At 37.0% G+C, this 25,253-nt stretch overlaps 1 long non-coding RNA gene across 2 annotated transcripts in view; it reads right to left on the bottom strand.

Annotated features, from left to right (window-relative positions):
- LOC123575211 (uncharacterized) overlaps positions 1 to 25,253 on the bottom strand; it is a 294,383-nt gene that overhangs the window by 143,531 nt on the left and 125,599 nt on the right. Inside the window, exons 1-2 of one of the 2 annotated variants that reach the window (XR_006700392.3) lie at positions 19,566 to 19,871; positions 16,403 to 16,469 (exon numbers count right to left, since the gene is read on the bottom strand). This is a non-coding gene — a long non-coding RNA (uncharacterized lncRNA). Of the gene's footprint in view, positions 1 to 16,402; positions 16,470 to 19,565; positions 19,872 to 25,253 lie in introns of those variants that run through there. The other variant, XR_012416451.1, reaches the window with a different exon arrangement.

Genomic DNA, 25,253 nt, shown 5'->3' on the forward strand with positions numbered 1-25,253 from the left:
AACAAATGGAAAGACATTCTGTATTCATGGATCAGATAAACTAATAATATTAAAAGGCCCAAAGCAATTTAAAGATTCAATGTAGTCAGTATCAAAATACAAACATTGTTTTTCACAGAAATAGAAAAAAAAATCTTAACATTTGTATGGAACCGAAAAAGAGCCTGAGAGTAGCCAAAGCAATTCTGAGCAAAGCTGGAAGTATCACACTACCTGACCTCAAAATATATTACAAGGCTATAGTAGCAAAAACGGAACACTATTGGTGTAAGCACAGACACATAGACCAATAAACAGAATAAAGAATCCAGAAATAAATATACACATTTACAGCCAACTGACTTTTGACAAAAATGCCAAGAACATATATTGGGGAAAGCACTCTCTCTTCAATAAATGAAAGAAAGAATGTTAGATGTCCATCAGTAGAAGAATGAATTTGGACCGCTATCTCTCACCACAAAAAAGTAACGTCAAGATGGATTAAAAACTTATACATAAGACTTGAAACTATGAAATTACTAGAAGAAAACATAGGGGAAAGACTTCTGAATATTGGTCTAGGCAAATATTTCATGGCTGAGACTTTACAACACAGAAAACAACAACAGGCAAATGGGACAATATTAAAATAAAATGCTTCTGCACAGTGAAAGAAATAATCAGCTAAGTGAAAAGAAAAAATACCATGGGATAAAATATTTGCAAACCATTCATCCAACAAGAGACTAATATCCAGAAGGAACTTCACTCAACGTAAAAAAAAATAACAATAATCCAATAAAAAGGGGACAAAGAACTTGAATAGACATTTCTCATAGGAATATATACAAATAGCCAACAGGCATATAAAAAAAATTCAATATTAATTATCATCAGGGAAATGCAAATCAAAACCACAATGAATTGTCATCTTATCCCAGTTACAATTACTATTACTAAAAAGGCAAATAAAATAACTGATGTGGTGCAAATGCAGATAAAAGGGAACTCTGTTGGTGGGAATGCAAATTAGTACAGCCACTATGGAAAACAGTATGGAGATTCTTAAAAATTTGTATAAAACTACCATAAAATCTAGCAATTCCACTACTGGGTATTCATCTAAAGGAAAGGAAATCAACTTATTAAAGGGATACTTGCTCTCTTATGTTTATTTCAACACTATTCACAATAGCAAAGATACAGAATCAACCTAAGTATCTATCTCCAGAGGAACAGATAAAGAAAGTGTGGCATATATGGGATACTATTCAGCCATAAACAAGAATAAAATTACATTACAGATATAATGGGGGATTATTATGCTAAGTGAAATAAGCCAGGCAGAGCAATTACTTTTGCATGTCCTCACTTTTATGTGGGAGCTAAAAAATTTGGTTTCATGGAGGTAGGGAATAGGATGATAGATACTAAGGATGGGCGCGATGGCTTATGCTTGTAAACCCAGCACTTTGGGAGGCCAAGGCTGGCAGATCACTTGAGGTCAGGAGTTCGAGATCAGCCTGGTAAACATGGTGAAACTTCATCTCTACTAAAAATAAAAAAATTAGCTGGGCGTGGTGGCACATGCCTGTAATCCCAGCTACTCGGGAGGCTGAGACAGAAGATGCTTGAACCCAGGAAGTGGAGGTTTTGGTGAGCTAAGATCATGCCACTGCACTGCACTTCTCCCTGGGTGACAGAGTGAGACTCCGTCTCAAAAAAAAAAAAAAACAAACAAAACAAACAAACAAAAAAAAAACACGTTAGCTACTAGAGGCTGGGAAGGACGTGGGGGGAAGGGAAGGATGACAAGGTTGGTCAATGAGTACAAATATATAGTTAGATAGAAGGCATGAATTCTAATGCTTGATTGGAGGGTATGGTGGCTATAGTTAGCAACAAGCTGTTGTGTATATACATCCACAACATATATATACACACTATAGATATATTTTATATATATATATATTTTTTTTTTGAGACAGAGTCTCGCACTGTCACCCAGGTTGGAGCACAGTGCAGTGGCATGATCTAGGCTCACTGCAACCTCTGCTTTCTGGGTTCATGCCATTCTCCTGCCTCAGCCTCCCAAGTAGCTGGGACTACAGGTGCCTGCCACCATGCCCAGCTAATTTTTTTTTTTTTTGTATTTTTAGTAGAGACAGGGTTTCACCATGTTAGCCAGGATGGTCTTGATCTCCTGACCTCGTGATCCACCCGCCTCAGCCTCCCAAAGTGCTAGAATAACAGGCATAAGCCATCGCGCCTGGCCAAGGTATTGTGTATTTCAAAGTAGCTGGAAGAGATGACTTGAAATGTTCCCAACACATAGAAATGATAAATAATCAAGGCAGTGGATACCCCAAATACCCAGATTGATAATTTTACATTCAATGCACGCAGAAATAAATCACATGCACCTCATAAATATGTAAAATATTATGTATCAATTTTTTTAAAAAGAAGGTATAAGGGACCCCAAAGAGCCAAAGCAATCTTGACAAAGAAGAACATAATTGGAGAACTCACATTCTCAATTTCAAAGCACTACAAAACTACAGTAATTGTAAGTATTTGTAGTGCTCTACAAGTACTACAGTGTGGTACTGGTGTGAGGATAGAAATATGAACCAATGGAATAGAATTATGAGTCTAGAAATAAGTTCATATACCTACTGTTAATTGATTATCAAAGTGTGTCAAGATCATTCAATGAAGAAGAGTCATTTCAACAAATATTGCTGAGACAACTGAATAAATACATGCAAAAGATTAAGTGAGAGCCTTACCACACACCCTACAAATTAGCTCTAATGAATAAAAAGCCTAAATGTCAGAGCTGTAACTACAAAACTCTTAGAAGAAGACATACAAATAAATCTTCATGATCTTGGATTTTGACATTGTATTCTTAGGTATTACACCAATAATACCTAAGTATCCAGAAGATAGAACAATTTCTTCAAATTAGAAATGAAAAGGCAAATAACTTGGTTAAAAATGAGCAAAAGTGGAAAAACTGGCAAGTCACGTGTAGAAGAATAAAACTGTATGCCCATCTCTTACTTTAATGAAAATGAACTCAAGATAGATTAAAGACTTAAAAATTCTAGCAGATAACATTGGAAAAACTCTTCTGGACATTGGCCTAGGTAAATAATTCATGACTAAGGCCCCAAAAGACAACGCAACAAAAACAAAAATAAATAAATGGGACCTAATTAAACTAAAAAGCTTCTGCACAGCAGAAATAATCAAGAGAAAAAACAGACAACCCACAGAATGGAAGAAAATATTTGAAAGTTATGCATCGGACAAAGGAATAGCATCCAGAATCTACAAGGAACACAAACAAATCAGCAAGAAAAAAACAAATAATCTCATCAAAAAAGTGGGCAAAGACATGAATAGACATTTCTTAATAGAATACATGCAAACAACCAACAAACATATGAAAAAATACTCAACATCACTAGTCATCATAAAAATGCAAATCAAAACCACAATGAGATACCACCTTACTCTTGCAAGAATGGCCATTATTAAAAAGTTGAAAAACAGTAGATGTTGGCATGGGTGTCATGGAAAGGGAACACTTTTACATTGCTAGTGGTAATGCAAATTAGTACCATTTCTATGGGAAACAGTACAGAAATTTCTTAAAGAATTAAAGGCATAGCTACCTATCTAGCAATCCCACTACTGGGTATTTGCCTAAAGAAAAAAAAAAAGTCATTATATGAAAAAGACACACACACACACACACACACACACACACACACAGACGTTTATAGCAGCAAAAGTCACAATTGCAAAGATATAGAACCAATCTAAGTATCTACCAACCCATGAGTGGATTAAAAATGTGGTATATATACACCGTGGAATACTACTCAGCCATAAAAAGGAATGAAATAATGTCTTTTGTAGCAACTTGGATAGAGCTGGAGGCTGTCGTTCTAAGTGAAATAACTCAGGAATGGAAAACCAAATGCCATATGTTCTCACTTATAAGTGAGAGCTAAGCTACGAGGACACAAAGACATACAGAGTGATATGATGAACTTTGGAAACTCAGAAGGGGGAAGTGGGAGAAGGGTAAGGGATAAAAAACTCCATAGTGTGTACAATATTGTATTAGTATGTTCTCATGCTGCTAATAAAGATATACCCGCATATTAGTCAGAGTTCTCTAGAGGAACAGAACTGATGGAATCGATATTTATATAAAAGGCAGCAGTTTAAGTATTAACTCACATGACCAGAATAGGCCATCTGCAGGCTGAGGAACTAGGAGAGCCAGTCCAAGTTCCAAAACTGAAGAACTTGGAGTTCAGTGTTCAAGGACAAGAAGTATCCACCACGGGAGAAAGATGTAGGCTGGGAGGCTAGGCCAGTCTTGCCTCTTCACGTTTATCTGCCTGCTTTTTGTTTCCTGGCAGATGATTAGATGGTGCCTACCAAGACTAAGGGTGAGTCTGCCCTCCTCAGTCCACTGACTCAAATGTTAATCTCCTTTAGCAGCACCCTCACAGACACACTCAGGATCAATACTTTTGCATCTTTCCGTACAATAAAGTTGACACTCAGTATTAACCATCACAAGTCCACCCCTTGTCAACTTGAACTCACACACATCTCCTGAGATCACGCATGATCTTCAAATGAAGACAATAATGTCATAATTACCCCTAACATAACACGACTATCCCTCATACAACCAGAAATGCACAAATCCCCAAAGTAAATACTATTACATAAAGTTAACAATACTTAAGTGATGATATGAAGTCAATAAATCTTACATCACATGATAAAAGAAAAAGAAAGTAAAATGAAGACATTTTCTTAGTACAAGGGTATAGATGCACAAATATGTTTTTAACAAAAAAAAAAAAAAAAAGGAGGAAATACTCATGAACAATTACAGTCCTCATTTCTGCAGCTGGTCACGTGGTCTTAACTGGTAATAATGACTACCTTCTTCTACTACCCATTCTGCGTTCCCTTTGCCTTCAGCAAGCAACTAAGCAGGTCATGTTTTGTTTTGTTTTGTTTTCCTGGTGGAGTGACCCAAACCTTCATACCTGAAGGGTCTGGGTCATTTGTAGTCTTGTCTGGATTGGGCTATTATAGTCTCCCATTGACCTTAATCACAGGGCATGGTAATACTAAGAGAAGTCCTAATGGATCTCCTGTATTGAATGCATACTCTTCCTTACCTCTATTGTGGAGTGGTAAACTGATTTCATCTTAACAGTCCAGGTCCATCACCCCCACCAACACTAACTGTCTTCTTAGCCTGTTGACTTAAAGGTAGGAGGTGCCCAAAGTGTCCAGGTGGCAATCTTAACTTCCAGTTTAATTAAATTGTTGTTGTAACTCTTAGTGGCAGCATTCCTCCCTGGAACTAAGACCTCTAGACCAGCAGAACGTAAAGTTGCAGGAACAGGAAACAAAAATTTTGCAAGTGGATAACTAGGGGTGATGGTGTGTGGTGCCACTTCCACTTCCACCCCTTGATTCCTGGACCCATGAATCCTGGCTATGGGAGAAAGAGTACCATATATTGCACACTGATTCATAGAACACATGGCTTTCTGGAGAACTTTGCCCCAGTCATTCTAAGTATCGTCACCTAGTTAGTGTAGTAATTGTAACTTCAAAAGGCCATTCCACTGTTCTATCAATCCAGCTGCTTCAGGATAATGGGGAACATGGTAAGATCAGCAATTTCCATGAGCATGAGCCTACTGTTGCACTTCTTTAGCCATAAAGTGAGAGAATCGGTCATAAGCAATGCTGTGTGGAACACCATGATGGTGGATAAGGCATTCCATGAGTCCACGGATGATAGTCTTGACAGAAGCATTGCATGCAGGACAGGCAAACTCATATCTGGAGTAAGCATTTATTCCAGTAAGGACAAACCTCTGCCCTTTCCATGATGGAAAAGGTCCAATATAATCAACCTGCCACCACATAGCTGACTGATCACCCCAAGGAATGGTGCTATATTAAGGGTTCAGTGTTGGTCTCTGCTGCTGGCAAACTGGGCACTCAGCACTGGTCATAGCCAGGACAGCCTTAGTAGTGGAAGTCCATATTGCTGAGCCCATGCATAACCTCCATCCCTGTCACCATGGCCACTTTGTTCATGGGCCCATTGGGTGGTGACAAGTGAGCCTGGGGATAGAGGCTGAGTGGTGTCCACAGAATGAGTCATCTTATCCACTTGATTATTAAAATCCTCCTCTGCTGAGGTCACCCATGGTGAACACTCACATGGGATACAAATACCTTCACAGTTTTTGATCACTCAGAGAGTTCCATCCACATACCTCTTCCCCAGATTTCTTTGTCACTAATTTTCCAATCATGCTTCCTCCAAGTCCCTGACCATCCAGCCAAACCATTGGCTACAGCTCATGAATCAGTGTATAATTGCACATCTAGTCATTTTTCCTTCCATGCAAAGTGCACGACCAGGTGCACTGCTCGAATTTCTGCCCACTGGGAAGATTTCCCTGTACCACTGTCCTTCAGGGATGTCCTAGAAAAAGACTGTAGTGCTGCATCTGTTCATTTTCAGGTGGTGCCTGCATATCATGCAGAACCATGTGTAAACCAGCCCCTAGTCTTCTCTTCCTCTGTCAACTTATCATAAGGAATGTCCTATGAGGCCATTGGTGCAGACTGGGGAAGAGAAGGAAGGGTGGCAGGAGTGGAGACCATGACCATTTGAGCCACTTCCTCATGTAACTTACTTGTGTCATCAAGACCCATTCGATCCTGGTTAATGAATATACCACTTGCATTTGATGATGGAATGCTGCTGTGCATAACCCACTTTATGGCTATATCAGTTAGAAAGCACCCAGTTCATGATAGGCAGTTGAGGGCACATGGTGACTTGATGACCCATAGTCAAAAGTTCAGTTTCCACCAAACCCAGTAACAGGCCAAGAGCTGTCTCCCAAAAGAAGAGTAGTTATCTGCAGAAGATGGCAGGGGCTTACTTCAAAATCCTAGAGATCTTCACTGTGATTCACCTATAGAGGCCTGCCAAAGGCTTCAAACAGTATACCTATTTGCCACTGACACCTCAAGCACCACTGGATCTGCTGGGTCATATGATCAAAGTGGCACAGCAGCTTGCACAGCACTGTGGACCTGTTGCAGACCTGTGGTCCTGTTCTGGACACCACTCAAAACTGGCAGCCTTTTTGGGTCACTCAATAAATGGGCTGGAGTAACACACCCAAATGAGGAATCTGTTGCCTCCAAAATCCAAGAAGGAATATCTCGACAGACTCCATACCACTGGACCACTAGAAATTTTACTGAGGTAGAAGGTCCCTGAATTTTAGTTGGCATGAAATGTCTCACCAGTAAGTCCAGTGTGTTTGCTACTTCTTGCTCACTGGATCCAATCAGCGTAATGTCATAAATGTAATGGACCAGTGTGATATCTTGTGGAAGTTAAATGCAATCAAATTCTCTCTGAATAAACCCTTGAGGTAGGGCAGTAAAGGTATATTCCTGGCCTTTTTTGCTTCTGGTGGGCCTTATGGACAAGAACGGAGAAAAAGGCATTTGTCAAATCAATGGCTATATACCAGGTACCAGGAGATTTATTAATTTGCTCAAGCAATGAAACCACATCTGGTATAGCAGCTGCAACTGGAGTCACCACTTGGTTAAGCTTACAATAATCCACTTCATTCTCCAAGATCCATCTGTCTTCTGCACAGGCCAAATGGGAGAGTTGAAAGGGTATGTGGTGGGAATCACCCTCCCCCCCCCCCCCCCCCCACACACACATCTTTCAAGTCCTTGACGGTGGCAGCAGTCTCCACAACCCCTCCAGGGATGCAATGCTGGTTTTGATTTATGATTTTTCTAGATAGAGCCTGATCTAATGGCTTCCACTTGGTCTTTCCCACCATAATATCCCTCATCCTACCAGACAGTGAGCCAATGTGGGGGTTCTGCCAGCTACCAAATATGTCTATGCCAATTACGCATTTTGACACTAGAAAAATGACCACAGGATGAGTCCAGGGACCCACTGGGCCAACTGGAAGTTGGACCTCAGGTAAATCTCCATTATTTACCTGACCTCCATAGCCCATACTTTAACTGGAGGACCACAATGACATTTTGGGTCCCATAAAATCAACATCAGCTCAGAACCAATGTCCAGTAGTCCTCGAAATGTCTGATCATGTCCCGTTTCTCAATGCACAGTCATCCCGGTAAAAGGCTTCAGGTCTCCTTGAGGAAGGATGGGAGAAAGATTCACTGCATAAATTGTTGGTAATGTAGGGGAGTCCTTCTTCAGGGGACCCAGCATCCCTTTCATTCAAGGGGTTCTGAGTATGTAAACTGGCTCAAGTCTGGAGATTGATTGTGGGATAGTGATTCTCTGTTTTTATAATCCAAATTAGTGCTTTGTCTATTCAACCTAGAAGTTTTCTGCTTATATAAATTAAGTAGGAATGCAGTAGGCTTTTTATCAATTCCACTTCTAAGAACACCATGATTAATTAGCCAATGCCAGAGCTCAACACAAGTCAGACTATTCTGATTGGCACTTTGACTCTGCTGTCCATTATGGTAGCTATGCCCACCTTGCCTTTGATGGTTGAGTGTCATCACTTGGCCCCTGCCACCTTGGGATCCAATTATTCCCATTGTATTTAAATTCTGTAGTTGAGTGACTGTGGTTCCCATTGTTAGATCTGACATACAGGGAAGAGCAATTACAGGGCTCTTAAAAGATGTAGGGGCTGCTCTCACAAATCTATTTTGCATGGCGTGTTGGTCAAGTGTATATCTTCTGGACCCTCCCAGCTGGGATGAGTAGGTCTAAAGTGACTAATCCACTCCACCATCCCAATCTCCCTAAGCCTTTGGATCCCTTCCTCTCCTCTAAACCAAGAGAGATCAGGCATTTCTAGCTCTCCCATAGTGAGCCAGCTTTTAATCCACATTTCAGTTAACCAAGCAAATAAACTATTAGAACCCTTTTTAACTCCCCAGGCTGCAACATTAAATGCAGAGTCCCTACTTAGTGGGCCCAAATAAAAAAAATCAACCTTTTCCAAATCTATGTTCCTTCTACCATTATCCCACACCCTTAATATTTATTCACATGCTTGTTCTCCAGATTTCTGTTTCTATAGACTAGAAAACTCAAGCAGTTATTTTCGAGTATAGCACACCTTTTCATGGGTCACACTCTCAACCTCACCTCTAAGGGTCCACAAGGACTCTAGTCTAGTTATAGGTCTAGAAGCAAACATGGGTGTTGGGGGTGGCTCCTGAGGAGAATCAACATTATCTTGCCTGTCCACTGCCTCAGGGGAGGCTATCACTGTTGCCTTAGGCAGCACAGGGTTTATCTTCTCAGACAAAGGTGGAAAGGCTAATGGCAGCATGGGTCTGGAAGGGAATGTTGCCACTACTGGGGATGGGAAAGCTGTTTTTTCTGGCAAACAAGGTTCATCAGAGTTTACAAACTCAGTGCCCCAGCTTCATCAGGGTCCTCCCACATATCCCCATTCTAAGTTGCAGGGTCCCATTCTTTTTGAATCAATGCCCTCATTTTAATAGTAGACACCTGGAAAAACTGTGCAGGCACCTTTCATTACAAGTCAGTCACTTGCATGATAAGAGCTCGTGTCTGTTTTTTCAATTTCAGGTCTTTTTCTACAGGAGAAAAGACTCACTCAAGACAATCTTAGCAGATTTGAGGCTCAGTTTCTGCTTTGAAGCTGGGAAATAGAATCCCTGAGTTTATAATTTTTTTCATTCATCTTTCCACTGAACTTAGGAACAACCAATCTGCTTCATTATGTTTCTTGGTTCTCCACATATGGCCTAAGGTATTATGTATAAAGTCACTAAACTCCTTGCCTCTCATGAGCAAAGAATCAGGAGTGTCAAATGCATTTATTTTGCATAACTCTATAAATAGTTCATGCCAAGGACTATCAGTGTTCTCCATACTATTAGAAGTACAGTCTTCAGTATTTTTGGGTCTAATCATATTAAACAGTCAACTCCAGAAACCTCAAAACCAATGAAGGAATTCAATTCTTAATATTCTGTTCTTCTAGAACCACTCCCAGTACCAAAGTCTGTATTAGTCAGGGTTCTCTAGAGAGACAAAACCAATGGGAGAGATAGATAGATAGATAGATAGATAGATAGATAGATAGATAGACAGATTATATCTTTTACTTAATACTTAATAAACTTAATAAAATAATACATAATACTTAATAAATAATACTTAATACTTAACTCACACAATCACAAGGTCCCACAAGAGACCTTCTGCAGACTGAGGAGCAAAGAGAGCCAGTCCAAGTTGCAAAACTGAAGAACTTGGAGTCTGATTTGTTGGAGGGCAGGAAGCATCCAGCATGAAAGAAAGCTATTGGTTGTGAGGGTAGGCCAGTCTCACCTCTTCACATTTTCCTGCCTGCTTTATATTTGCTGGCCAATGATTAGATGGTGCCCACCCATGTTAAAGGTGGGCTGCCTTGCCCAGCCCACTGACTCAAATGTTAATCTCCTTTGGCAACACCCTCACAGGCACACCCAGGATCGATACTTTTGCATCTTTCAATCCAATCAAGTTGACACTCAGTATTAACCATCACAACCCGAGACTGGGTAAAGTATAAAGGGAAGAGGTTTAATTGATTCGCAGTTCTGCATGGTTGGGGAGGCCTCACACTCATGGTGGAAAGGAAATGAGGAGCAAAGTCACATCTTACATGGTGGCAGGCAAGAGAGCCTGTGCAGGGAAATTCCCATGTATAAAACCATCAGATCTCATGAGACTTATTTATTACCACAAGAACAGTATGGGGGAACCACCCCCATGATTCAATTATCTCCGCCTGGCTCCACCCTTGACATGTGGGGATTATTACAATTCAAGGTGAGATTTGGTTGGAGACACAGTCAAACCATATCAAATGTACACTACTTGCATGGCAGGTGCACTAAAATCTCAGAATTCACCACTATAGAATTCATCCATGTAACCAAAAATCACTTGTACTGCCAAAGCTATTAAAATAACAAAAATAAATATTTTTTTAAGTGAGCAAAAGACTTGAACAGGTATTTCTCCAAAGAAGATATACAAATGGAAAATAAGCATAGGAAAGGATATTTAACATCATTGTCATTAGGGAAATGCATATCAAAACCGCAATGTGATACCATTGCATTAGGATGGCTGTTTAAAAAAATCAATCAACATGAAAAAACAGAAAATAATAAGTGTTGATAAGAATGTAAAGAAAATGGAACACTCAAACATTGTTAGTGGGAATTTGAAATGTGACACTTACATTGGAGAACACTTTAGTGATTCCTAATAAAGTTAAACATAGAACTACAATATGACCCAGAAATTTTACTTCTAGGTATATACCCAAGATAAATAAAAATATATGTCCCCATAAAAACTTGCACACGAAACAAACAAACAAACAAAAACTTGCACACAACTATTCTAGCAACATTATTCATTATAGTTGACAAACAAAAGAACCCAAATGTTTACCAACTGATTAAGGAATAAACAAAATACAGTTATTGATAAAATGGAATATTATTCAACCACAAAAATGAAGTAATGATACATGCCAAAATGTGTATCAATCTCGAAAATTTCTTAAGTGATAAAGAAATCCGATACGAAAGGCAACACATTGTGTGGTCTCATATTTATAAAATGCCCAAAATAGACACATCAACAAAAACAAAATAATATGCATGTTTTCCAGAGGCTAGGGGAAGAGGGAACAGGGAGTGATGGCTTAGTGAGTACAGAAATTCTTTTTGGAATGACAAAACTATTCTAGAATTAGATAATAGTGATAGTTGCATAACATTGTGAATGTCTTAAAAGCCACTGAATTGTACACTTTAAAATAGTTAAAATTGTATATTTTATGTTATATAAATTTACTCAAAAAAAAAGTTTAAAAAGGGAGAAATTACTAGAAAAATCTCTACCAAATTGTTTTATGTAAATGAACTACAGGTGTACAAAAGGTGAAAGCATAATTTTCTTGTGCCTAGAATGTATTTTGTGTTACAGTTAGATTATATAATAAATGTACCCTACATAAATCGAGTTTCAACATACACATGGAACACAAATGATAAGGGGCAATGCTTTATGAATTTGTTTTTGCTTATCGATGAGAATCCATACTTCAAGGGAAAATAAAGAAGTTTATGATTGGTCAATGCCTATTTCGTGGACTGTAATACGAAGAATACTGAATTTCAATGCTAGCGCTTGTCAACTGAGTGGCAGAACACAAATAAATAAAAGACTCTGGCCTTTTGCTAGTCCGAGTGTGGTCCATGGGAAAGCAGGAGCATCAAGCACCCCCTGGGAGACTCTTGGGCCTACTGAATCTAAATCCACATTTTAACAAGATCTCCAGACAATTCACCTGCACATAAAACTTTGAGGAACACTGCTCTGTGTCAATATTCCTTATTGTTAAAGTGAACAAGCTAGGCTTTAAACCCAACTTTTTAATTTTAATGTTAGTATTTTTCTACTACATCTAATATGCTCTCTTTACAGAGTAACATGAGATAGCCTACCCACATGCCTTTTCCTCATTCACCAGCTTGCCCAAACACAGTTCTGCAGAAGGTAATGCCTAAGTAATAGGAAATTACTGTTCATAATAAATTACCATTTAGTTTTAAATAATGTCTACATATGTGCTAGGTGTATGCCTTCAACCAGATGAAATTAGAATTCAAAAGAAAGCTTTCCTCTTAGACTAAAGCTTGTTTACTTTCCTGGATGTGTGCATTTAGATGTGTCATCACTTTGTTACCAGTTCCTCTATATCTGCTCCAGCTATCTTCATCTCTTCTATAATCTCTCTCTAGTTAGGAAATATTCTTTAAAATAACACATAAATTTCTTCTCCGCTTCTTATCATGAATTTTGTCATCACAGACTATAACTGAATCACATCCAAATCCATTTCTAGACATTTTCTCAGAAAGTACTATTCACCTTTTTTCATTTTTCTGAGTTTTTATATATCTTTTTCTCTCTTTTTTTTTTGTTGCACAAAACACTATAATTTCACTATATTTTTTGATATTTGTAAAAGCTTAAATTTAAGATTTGTAAAATACATCTTTGTGCATTTTCTTCAGGTAATAGCAATCTTTCACTTTTGCAAAGTGCTTTAGAGTCAACAAAGAGTTATCATATAATGTACCATTTACGATTCAAAACAAACTTGTGAAATATGTAGAAAAGGCATTTGACTTACATAACAACTTAGGCGTCAAGATGCAGTATCAGAGAAAGGGACAAATCCAGACCGGGAGCAGTGGCTCACGCCTGTAATCCCAGCACTTTGGGAGGCCGAGGCGGGAGGATCACTTGGTGAGGAGTTAACCTTGGTGAGGAGTTAAGAGACCAGCTTGGCCAACATGATGAAACCCCATCTCTACTAAAAATATGAATATTAGCCAGGTGTGATGGTGGGCATCTGTAATCCCAGCTACTCAGAAAGCTGAGGCACAAGAATCACTTGAACCTAGGAAGCAGAGGTTGCAGTGAGCCGAGATCACATCACTGCACTCCAGCCTGGGTGACAGAGTGAGACTCCATCTCAACACACACACACACACACACACACACACACACACACACACACACACATACACATACCCCAAAAAATAAAAAAAAAAGGGACAAATCCAGATCATTAGCCATATAAAGAGAAACACAGCCAGCTGTCACAAGCTTTGTAAACTCTACCCAATAGTACCAATTAAGGAAAGAGCCATAGGGCTATTAATAATTTTATTTAAAAAAAATTTAACCTCAGTGAAAAGTATTCCAACATAAAGTATTGGAAACTACACAGAGAACTCAAGATAAAACCTTTGCTTGAAAAATGAAAAATCAAAATGTCAAAGAGAACATACATAGCAAATAATAAAAGGAATGCTAACACAAAACATATATCATCTGAGGTAACTGAGGATTTGTTCCAAGATGAAGGAACCACAAATCAATAAAAATTCCACGACACTCAACAAAGCAGTACATTTTCACAAAGGGATGACTTTATAAAAACCTTGCAAAATGATGCAAAAGGATATAAAAGTCAGAAGCTAGATAAAAGCACCAGAAAAAAAAAGGAAAGAAGCTCAGACACTCTGAACTAATAGCTCAATTTATGCCCTTCAAAACAAACCTAACAACCGGGAAGTGTCAGTACTGTAGACTTAAAGCATTCAATAGATACTCCTAGACTAAGTCATATTCTAATTACTACCAGCAATTGGAGGGAGGAAGAGAAAAAAGAAAGAAGGAAGAAAGGAAAGAAGGAGAAAAGGAAAAGCAAAGGAGAAAGGGAGGAAGAGGAGGAGGTAATCTATGACAAAAATGGGAACAAAGTTTAACAATTAGGAAATCAAATGGTACCAAACCAGTTTTCCTTGACAATAAATGAGGTAAAAGTAGATAACAAAAGTAAGGATGTATGTGAGGAAAAGACTGGGAGCATTAAGGGTCTTCATAATGACACTGAAACTAGAAATGGCTCTTGGCAAGAGAGAATCTAAACACCCTTTCAGTCCCATAGCGTCCTTTTGTGACCACTTAAAGAGTGCATCATAGCAAATGCTCTCAGCAGTGGAGACGGTTCTTAGCTTTGTGGGAGTCAATCACAGGTACCCCTTGGGAACCGCTCCCCATTATCAAAATAATTCCAGGCTGTGTGACTTTACAGTGGCCATTATGATGTACCACTGGCATGCTGAGATAGTTAGGATGTGTTCACAACGTGAACAGTTGCCTAAGAGCTAGTACACATAAGTTTAACTCAAGCAAACCTTGGTGAGATATTTTTTAAAGTTTCAACATTCAACTAAGACTTGAAAGCAACTTCCACAAGCAGTCTATCATGTGTAGAAGAATCCATTTTGATTTTGGCATATCCAAAATACTCTCATTTTCAGTAAAGCTAAGTAATATGTTGTGACCAGAACTTCACAAGCCAAAAAAAAAAAATAAACAAAAATAACCCCCACAAATGTGAACTGAAGGAATCAATCAAATACATAATGTAGCTTTTCTATTTTTTCTTCAATTTTCCAACTTTCTTTGGTCATGAAACTGACTCAGGGCAATAACCACGCTAACTTATTTTGATAAAAATATCCACAATCTAGTTCCTCAAGAAAATTTACACAGTTTATAGTGAGAAACAGAGCTTCTATAAAATTATAACAATAAATAAAATTGTAACTTTTTAAGAATCAGGTTTAAAATAAATTCTAATTCATTACTATGAAGATATTAAAAAGTTAGATTTTACCAGGTGAAGTTTCAGTGATAATTTTGTCCTCAGATTCTCAAGAGTTGTCTGAGCACCATTTCTTTCTCTGAGAAGCATTCACATTTCTACCTAAAAATAGTTTCCTCATCACATAAATCTTATAAATTTATTATGTGGACCCAAATAAAGTGTTCAGTTTACCCTCAATAGCCAGTACTTCTATTAATGATTACAGTTATTGATAGCTCAGTTTCATTTTGTTGTTGTTCTTGTTTTTCATAAATAAGTGTGGAGGATCCAGTTTTGGATCCAATTTTGTGCTTGACTCCAAACATGGAGTTACGTTGTAGTTCTCAACCCCATCTTTACACACTAAAATCATCTGGGAATTCTGATTATAACTGGTTTTCAATAAAATCTTAGCATGAATAATTATTGAATTTCTTCAAATGATTTTAAAATCTATCTAGGATTGAGAAGGTTAGATCTCAGTTCCCTTTTACCCCATAAAAATAATCATCACAATAGGAATATTTCAGAATTGAAAAATTAGAAGTCAGGTCACTTTTTCTAATTTGTTATTGACTCAAGTCTCTAAAAAGCAGACACTTGAAAAGAAGCATACCATTGTAAAAATAAAATTATTTATATATATATACACATATATATATTATTATTCTAAACTTTGCAGTATGTAAAACAACTCTTGGTAAATTCAGAATTAATTGGTGTGACCTTATGTGTAGATACTCTGGTCCCAGCTAGTTCAAAGCAAAATTTTCAGATTATGAATCTTCGGTACCCTACTCTTCCCTTGTTTCACATTCCATTCCCATTACCTCTCAAATCTCATTACTACAGGCTCACCACACAAGCTTCTCTAGAGAACTAAGGTCATAGGAAAATATTCCAGGAGAAAGCACCAATGACTTTTTCTTCGGAGCAAAACTGTTATTGTCTTAATGCACCTCTGACAACATAAGGATATTAATGTAAACAAATAAAGTATAATTAACAAAAAAAATACTACCAGGTAAAATAATTCATCTTACTTTTCAATGTTGATGCATATTTTTCTTGTGGTGCCACATTCATTAACCTCCTTGAGGATGGTCTTGGCTACAAAAGAAAAAAAAATCTCATTGGTTTTTAAATAAGGCAATGAAATGTAGTGTTTAAAATTTGGCCATGCCATTTTGTGACCTTGGGAAAGATAACTTTTCTAACTCTCAACTGTATAATGGTAAAATAATGAAATACGAACGTTAGGCAGAATAAGGTATGCAATACAGGTGGCATATAGAAACCATTAATAAATATTAACTGTGATGATAAGAATTGCAATTTATACATTCACTAAAATATTCTTCCACCTCATGATAATATTTTAAGTAATTTTATGTGCTTCTTTTGTTTTTCCAAAGTACTTTTACATATGATTTCACACTATACTTGGAAAAGAAAGTCGCTGGAGACTGACTAGCAATTTTCTTGAATCATTATAAGTTTATTCTATATAACATTTGGAGGCCAAAATAGGACATTTGGGGGAAGTTCTGGGATAATGTTTATCTAAGAACTTCATCATCAGAATCACTTAGAAAACTCTTTAAAATACAAATTCCTGTGCAGTTCCACAGATGAACACAGCACAAATCTCACTGGGACCTTAAGTTGCTGGAGCAGTGCTCATGCACAGTAAGGTTTGAGAATCGACACTTCCTAAACTGTCTTTATGAAGACATTTCACATCATGTACAAAACTGTTTGCATACAAGACTGTCTGAGGGCAAAATGAGTTAAACGGCAAGGTGTGAAGCTCTCTGTCTCTGGAGGAGTCCATGTGTGAGCAGAATGGCCACAGTACAGAAGCTGGGGAACATATTTAAGCATAGGAAGGGTACCTGATCTAGCTGAACCGGAATTAAAAGGCCCCTTCCCACCCAGAGATTGAACTTCAGGCAGAATTTTGTAAAGCACCAACTATGTGAAGGAACTTCCATAACTCTTTCATATTATTCATTTAACCAGTCTGCAAGAGAGGTATTATCTGAGACAAATTAGATTCACAAAAGTTACAATTTGTCCAAGGTGAGACACAAACCTCAGCTTCTCTTTCCAAATTTAGCCTATTTCTTACCACTTCACATCACCTCTTATGGGCATTAAACCATGTCCTTCACGTGAACTTCCCTGTATCTCTTTAATAGTTTTATCTGCTGGGTCTCAATTACTCCTGTTATTATCCAACAGTTTTTAGGAATTACATAAGTGCTGCTTCTTCCTCAGACTCATTTTTAATTTATCATAATATCCTATGGATTTACCTCCAAAATTGTCTTATTTCTAATTTTATGACTCTAGATCAACTTCTATTAACTATTGCATGAGCCTGTTCTGTTGCCAATCCACTTTATTCGTAACCACCAAATTAACCTTCATAATAAAAAACATCTAGAGCACATTACTTCCTTGATAAAATATATTAAATATGCTCCCATTTCTTACAAAAAAATTCTGACATTTTAGCTAAACAAACATTCAAGAATTTCATGAGAGGGCTCCCATCTGTCCTCCAGACCTTATTTCACACCATTAGTCCCTTTTCTTTGCCATGATTTTTGGCCAGATGCAACAGTAGTTCTCCCTAGAAGACAGCTCTCTTTTCCTGGTATTTTTTTATTGCTCAAGTCCATGACCACCTGTCTAATTAGACTTCCCAGGCAAGCAGTAGTGTCCCAGATGTTTAGAAGCAGAGGCAAAGTAGAGTGGAAGTACAGGCAATACCATACAAGAAGCAACATCATGAGATGTGAGGCCACCAAAAGCTTAGTGGAATATTGTCAATCTGAATAGGTTAAGCAGAAATAGAAAATCCTTGTAGAGACAGATGGGATAGCAGTCTAGGCTAGAAAATAATAAATACCTTCAGTGTAGAGTAGAAGGCAAAAGTTGGAGAAATTTACCGTCAAATCATAGGCTACTTTAGTCTCAAGCTAAATGAGGAGAAAGACAACATTACTAGTGTCTTGTTCTATGGGTTGTGATATGGTTTGTGTCCCTCAAAACTCATATGTTGAAATCCTAAACCCCAAGGCAATGGAATCAGAGGGTAGGTGGGGCCATTGGGAGGTGAATAGGTCATGAGGACAGCCCTCATGAATCATATTAGTGCCGTTATAAAAAAAAAAGTATAGCAGAGGTCCTTTGCCCTCTCTGTTGTGGAGGACACAGCAAGAAGACAGCTCTCTATGAACCAGGAAGCAGCCCTGATCAGGCACCTTTATCTTAGACTTCTCAGTCCCCATAACTGTAAGAAATAAATTTCTGCTGTTTATAAGCCACCCAGTCTATGGCGCTTTGTTATAGCAACCCAAACTAAGATATTTTGTTTAGTCTAAACTTTTTCTCCTTCAATCATTCAAATTTCATGTCATTTATATCATACCTATAGAAAGCCCTTCCAAGTAGCCCCCATGTACACAATCATTCCTCTCTCTGGATTTTCATAGCATGCTATTCTTACTTTTGTGTCGTATTTGATTCCACCTACTTTATTGAAAGTCCCTTGAGGGCAAGAACCATGTGATTTTTATCTTTGACTCTGCCACAGCAGAGTCTGGCTAATAATTACCTAAGAATCTCTCCTTGTTTGTGTTTTATTCCTCTCTTTTTTCCTCCCCAGCATCCTCATTCACAGATGAAGAAAACTGGGTCAGTGGACACTAAATGTTTCGGGAAATCATCACTATGAAGTCTGACTTGCCTAATCAGTCTGTACCAAAGAATAATATTTAAAGCTGTAATATTTTACAATATATGGGGTAACTTTGAGGAAACTTTTCCAAGGGATGAGGATAATCAATCAGCTTATTGAAGTACCTGGATAATTTTTTAAAACATGAAATAAATGTTTCTTATGAAACTCAGTAGCTATAATCACATGGTTTTTTTAAAAAAATTAAATATGCGTAACATATACTCAGTCCTACATATTATTAGCAATTCAGCATCTAAAGTCAAAAGCTGAAATTTCATAACCTGCTTTGCTTTTTTCTTGACAATGCTTGCCTTGTAGTTTTTGAAACCCCATGACAGATTTAGTTGTCTCTCTCTCCCCAGAAGCAAAAGCAGACTTAATTATTTCTCTCGATTAGACTCTTGGTTTAGTCATCCATCAGCTACAGGCATGCTTGCTCTTCCTTTCTCACTCACCTGCAGGATACTATTTCATGGAGCCATCACACCATCCAGTAAAGCTATTTGTACAGGTAGGTTCTGTTACCTAAAGAGTGAATCATCAGTTAATTTCTTCAGTTTTGAATCAACAATACCTCAGTGCTGGTTAGTGTTATTAGTAGTAAATGAAGTAACAGTGTGACCTAAGGAGACAGAAAAGATGGCTTTAGCTATGCTATGCTTAGTAAAAGCATTGCTACTAGTGAAAACTCCAAAAAAAGTTAAAGACGAGTAATACTAATATTTCAGAAGTGGATTTAACTTACTCTCTAGTTCAGTCTTCCTAAAGTATGCATTGTTAAATATGTTTTCTAAAAAATAGAGATTCTACTGCAAAATAATTTTAGCAAGCTAGAAACTGTGTCATATGCTAGAAAACTTACAATGCACAATTTTTATATATTGGAAGTTCCCAGTAATTAACATTATTTATAGAACCTCCTTTTCTGATAACACTTGTGATGTGTACTCCCAGGAACACACTTTGGGAGATGGTAACCTAGCTTTTTCATATTATTACATTATGGATCATAAAAAGAAGCTGGAACTGATAGAATGAACACTACAATTGCATTATACACGAGAATTTGTAAGCCACTTACTGCTCTCTACAAGTGCTATGTTGAGAGGCATGATGCAATGCATTTAAAAATGTTATTAAGTCTTTATTTGTGACATTATATTTTCAAAATAAAATGTTAAACTACCTGATATAGCATAGAAGAGTTTTCTTTTTCTACTATCAAAATATCTCACAATAAATAGATAATTGATGTTACTTTTGTATATTTTGAAAAAACATATTTACTTTTCTATGTTTGTTTTCATATGAAATTTATGTATCTATTTACTATTTTATTTTATTTTATTTTTGGAGAAGGAGTCTTGTTCTGTCACCCAGGCTGGAGTACAGTGGTGAAATCTCAGCTCACTATAACCTCCACCTGCCAGCTTCAGGTGATTCTCCTGCCCCAGTCTCCCGAGTAGCTAGGATTACAGGTGCCCACCACCACACTTGGCTAATTTATTTTTTGTATTTTTAGTAGAGATGGGTTTTCACCATGTTGGCCAGGCTGGTCTTGAATTTCTGATCTCAAGTGATCCAACTACCTTGGCCTCCCAAAGTGCTGGGATTATAGGCGTGAGCCACCATGCCCGGCCAGTTTTCATGTGAAATTTAAAGTATGCATTCTGGCTATAAGTCATAAAACATTTTGCACAAAGTTGCATGATTAATTACACCAAAGAATTATTAAGTATTTGCAGAATAAATAAGATTTTTAATTAAAAATTACTGACATTTAAATACTACAGTATCTTGCCTTTTAATGCCTACTTTACTTATCTTTTACATATGGCTTTTCTTTTATGTTATAAAATAAGTTTTATTTTGTAAATGTTTTCTAAGGTCCATTAAAAACAAAATAAACCCAAACTAACAGAGTTAAGTTTCTGGAACTGGAGGCACTGTGACTCAGAAAACGTGTTTATACACATATACATATACATATTTAGTCACAATACAATGGTTATGGTTCATTGTTGTAAAAGTGAATAGACTGCTGGTTCCCAAATGGCAGTGTAGAAACAAGCTGACTTCATTCCTCCCACCCTCTAGAAAATAAAAAAAAAAAAAACAAATATAGAGTGCCAAGATTGTCACCAGCAATATCCCAGAACTCAAATATGATGAAGAGACAGTTCTCAGGATCACAGAGAAGTGAAAAAACTTCAAGTATACAATAAGAGAACCAGACTTCCATATTCATGACATCTGTCTCCCAATCTGCTCGGCACCAAGTGTGCAAAAATTTTTCCCTGACTCATGGTTTCCACTGTAGAAAAAGTGAGATTGAGGTGGACAACCAGCTTCCTCAACACCTCGGGTTCCATGGCAAAAACTCGTCCTTGTCTGAACCCACAGGAAGCATCACAAGTGCTTAAATGGAGATATATCTTTGAGGATGGCCAGAGACAAAAAGAAGTGGTAAAACTGCCATCCCCAGTCTTTAAAATTCTGCCTTATAACTCAGCCAAAGGAGATGTCAAATTACAGTGGCCATTTAGCAGCACTGTGCTGTAGGAGGTAAATTCCCACAGGTTCCTGGTGCACAAACACCTAGTCAGCCTTTTCAAGCCACTGGGATACCCCGCTTTGGGAACCTCCCCATTTGGAACAAACAGTGCTTTCATTGTTTACTAGATCTGAGGAGAACCTGGGATTAAATCAACACTTAAGCTTAAAAGGAGGCAGCAGATAGGGGTAAAGACTCTCTAAGGAAATATATCCAGTAAAAACCAAAACAGCCAAATAGGAAAGACTGAAATAAATAATTCACCTTCCAGTAAAAAAGATACAGACATAAATCCAAAAAATGCAATAGTAAATAGAGAACTATGACCTCCCTAAAGAGACATAGCAAGAAACCAGTAACTGACCCTAATGAGTTGGTGATACGTGAGCTCTGTGACCAAAAATCCAAAAGAGCTATGTTAAAGAAATTCAGCGATCTCCAGGATAAGACACAAAGGCAACTTGAAAGTTTATCAGAGAAATTTAACTACAAGATTGATATAATTTTAAAAATTCAAACATGAATCTTAGGACTAAGAAACACATTTGCTTAAATGAAAAATCTATTAGAGGTTCTCAAAACCATAACAGATCAAGCAGAGGATGGAATTGGTAAGCTCAAAGACAGACTATTTAAAAAATATGTGAAGAATAAAAATGAAAAAATAATTAAAAGGTTGTAGACCACTGACAAGATAATAAAAATTACCTCAGAAGAAAAAAAATCTAAGTATTATTGGTGTCTAAGAGAGAACTGAACGAAAGCAAAGCCTAGAAATCTTATCTAAAGAAGCAATAATAGAAAATTTTCCAAAATTTGATAAAGAGAAAAAATATAAATATCCAGGTACAGAAAGGTCAAATAACACCAAATAAATTCAAGCCAAATAAATCAACTCTCAAAGGTCAAGGACAAAGAGAGAATCCGATGAGCAATAAGAGAAAATAAATAAATAACGTATAAAGGAGTTCCAATTTGCCAGGCAACTGACTTCTCAGTAGAACACACACAGGACAGAATGGAGAGGAATAACATTTTCAAAATACCTAAAAATAAAAAACTGCCATCCAAGAATATTATATCCAAAAAAGTTATCCTTCAACTACAAAAAAGATTAAGGTCTTTTCCAGGCAAATGAAAGCTGAGAGAATTCGGTACCACCAGACCCATCTTATAACAAATGCTACAGAGAGTTAATCATTCTGAAAGAAAAACACACTAATGTGCACACAGAAAAAATTAAAGGTATAACACCCACTGGTCAAATTAAGTACATGGACAAAACCAGAATACTCTGATACTGGAATTGTGATATGAAACCTATTCATAACTCTATTATGAAGCCCAAAGCAAAACTATCAAAAACTATATTATCTACAGCAATCTATTAATAAATAGGCAATATAAAAATATGTAAATTGAGAAAACTAAAGTGTAGAGAAGATGGAATTAAAATATAGAATTTTGTTTTTGTTTTTATTCTTTTCATTGTGATCTAAGGTAAGTTGTCATCTCTAAAATAACATGCTATTATCTATAAGATATTTTTTGCAAGCCTCATGGTAATCACAACGCAAAAACCTCTAATGGAAAGAGATAATTTAAAAAATTATACCAAGAAAAAGTAACTTAACCACAAAGAAAGACAGTAAGGAAGAAGTGAAGACAGAGGTTATGAATCCACAAGAAATAAAGCAAAAAAGTAACTGGATTCAATTCTCCAATTAAAAGGCACAGAGTGGCTGAAAGAATAAAGAAAAATATTTGACTATATGCTGCCTATAACAAGCTCACTTCACCTATATAGACACAGACTGAAAGTGAAGGAATGGAAAAAGCTATTTCATGCAAACAGAAACAAAAAAGAGCAGGAGTAGGTCTATGTATATCAGATAAAATAGACTACAAATCAAATCAAAGACTATAAAATGAGACAAAGAAGGTTACTATAAAGTGGTCAATTCAATAAGAGAGTATAACAATTATAAACATCTATGCATCAAATAGAGGCATTCTCAAGTATATAAAACAGACATTAATAGATTTAAATAAAGAGACAGATTGCAATTCCATAATATTAGGCGACAATAACACCCCATTCTCAGTAATGGACGGATCACCCAGACAGAAAATCAACAAAGAAACATCAGAATTTGACTAACCACTAGATTCAATAGGCCTAATTGACACTTACAGAACATTTTACCCAACTGCTGCAGAATACACATTTTTTTCATCAGCACATAAAACATATCTTTGGCCACAAAGCAAATCTGAACAAATTCATAAATATAAAAATCACATGACGTACTTTCTCTGACCACAATGGAATAAAACTAGTTATCTATAACAAATAAAGCCTCAGAAACTACTCCAACACATGGAAATTAAACATTGTGCTCCTGAAGAACCAGAGGGTAAATGAAGAAATTTTTTAAAAATTTGAAATGTCTTTAAACAAATAAAACCAGTAAAAATAAAATACAACATACCAAAATGTATGGGATACACAAAAGCAGTACTAAGAGGGAAATTTATAGCAACAAATGACTATATCAAAAAAATAGAGGCTTTAAATAAACAACCTAATAATGCAGCTCAAGGAACTAGAAAAGCAAGAACAAACCTAAGCCAAAATTAGTAGAAGAAAAGAAATAATAAAAACCAAGCAGAAATCAATTAATTTGAGACTAAAAAAATGCAATCAATAAAATGAGAAATCAGGTTTTTGAAAAGATAAACAAAAACAACAAAACTTTAGCTAGACTAAGAAAAAAAGATCCAAATTAATAAAATCAAAAATGAAAAAAGAGACATAACAACTGAGAGCACAGAAATACAAAGAATCAAGCATAGATAAAACAGATAAATTCATGGACACATTGATTTAGTTTAGATATTTGTCTCTGCCCAAATCTCATGTTGAATTCTAATCCCCAGTGCTGAAGGTAGGACCTGGTGGGAGGTGATTGTATCATGGGGGCAGATTTTTCATAGTGTAACACCACCCCCTTGGTGCTGTTCTTGTAATAGTGAGTGAGTTCTCATGAGATCTGGTTGTTTAAAAGTGTGTGGCACCTCTCCTTCCTCTCGCTCTCTGGCTCTCATTCTCAACATGTGATGTGCCTGCTCCCCCTTTGCTTTCTACTATTATTGGAAGCTTTTTGAGGCCTCCCTAGAAGCCAAGCAGATGCCACCATGCTTCCTGTATAGCCTGCAGAACTACGAGTCAATTAAGCCTCTTTTCTTATAAATTAGCCAGTCTCCGATATTTTTATAACAGTGCAAGAACAACCTAATAAACACATATAACCTTCCAAGATGGAACCATGAAGAAATAGAAAACCTCAACAAAGCAATAACAAGTAATGACATTGAAGATGTAATATAAAGTGGCCCATCAAAGAAAATCCCAAGACCTGACGGTTTCACTGAAGATTTCTACCAAACATTTAAAGAACTAATCCAACATATTCAACATAGTACTGGAAGTCCTGGTTAGAGCAATTAGGCAAGAGAAAGAAATAAATGCTATCCAAATTGGAAAGGAAGAAGTCAAATTGGCCTTGTTCCAATATGACATGATTTT

The sequence above is a fragment of the Macaca fascicularis genome, chromosome 8, assembly GCF_037993035.2.
Source record: "Macaca fascicularis isolate 582-1 chromosome 8, T2T-MFA8v1.1".
Lineage (NCBI taxonomy): Eukaryota > Metazoa > Chordata > Mammalia > Primates > Cercopithecidae > Macaca > Macaca fascicularis.